Below are 809 nucleotides of genomic sequence, written 5' to 3'. Positions count from 1 at the left end.
AAAAAAAAAAAAAAAAAAAGAGACTTCTCATCGACCTTGTTTTACTATTATTTACTAAATTATTCTCGGGCAATCAGTGTGGCACCCGTAAGAACCAAAGCATCTGCGGCCAGAGTGAGGTGGGGAGTTTCCCACTAGGAATTAATCCAGTCTCCGGGGAAAATAAGGCTCGAAGTGCGCGCCGCTGAAGGCCAGGCTGGGGCAGGGGCGCTGCCGGGACTGACCTTTTGCCCCTGCCGCAGCCAAGACAAGCGCCCTCCACGGGTATGGCCTAGGCTCCACCGCCGAGGGCACGTCTCTGAGGGGCAAGGCAAAGGCCAAAGGCGGTGAAGAGCGTGTCAGGGTCACCAGGAACCCGGGACGCCGAGGCGAAATAGACCACACACTAGGGCCAACCGGGGGCGCTCAGGCGCCCGGGCCGCGTTCCCGCGCCGGGAAAACGAGGCCGCGCTCACTCACCTGCTGCTGCCCCTCCAGCCTCGCTCCACAGGCCCCGCCCCGAGCGTCACTTCCGGCCGGCTGGGAAGGCGTCCAGGAAGCACGTCACGGAGGACTCGCACCGCCCCAGCCTCCTGCTCTAGTGCCGCCGTGCAAGGATGCTGAGCAGCACTAATGACCGACAACTCTCACGCCCCTGGTACCTTTGCCCGGCAGCTGCCCGTGGCCAGCCACTCAACTTAGTCCTCTACCCCTTGCCCGCCTCCAGTTTATCACCACCGTACAGGTGCGGAACGTCCTCGCCTTCCAGGTGCTGCTGGCTGGTCTTCCCCTCTTGGACCACGAGCATAGTTGCTAGTGGTGCGGAAGCG

General features: G+C 61.7%; 1 protein-coding gene across 1 annotated transcript in view; it reads right to left on the bottom strand.

Annotated features, from left to right (window-relative positions):
- The window catches only part of FAM234A (family with sequence similarity 234 member A), a 43381-nt gene extending 42850 nt beyond the window's left edge, over positions 1 to 531 (bottom strand). The window contains exon 1 of the mRNA XM_003790736.3: positions 460 to 531. The gene's annotated coding sequence lies outside the window, so the exon portion shown is untranslated. The remainder of the gene's footprint in view (positions 1 to 459) is intronic.
- Positions 532 to 809: the final 278 nt, after the last annotated feature.

This window comes from Otolemur garnettii, unplaced genomic scaffold (genome assembly GCF_000181295.1).
Source record: "Otolemur garnettii isolate 467f Iridium unplaced genomic scaffold, OtoGar3 scaffold00044, whole genome shotgun sequence".
Classification (NCBI taxonomy): domain Eukaryota; kingdom Metazoa; phylum Chordata; class Mammalia; order Primates; family Galagidae; genus Otolemur; species Otolemur garnettii.
The sequence above is the reverse complement of the archived record's forward strand: the minus strand, read 5'-3'. Positions and strand labels throughout refer to the sequence as shown.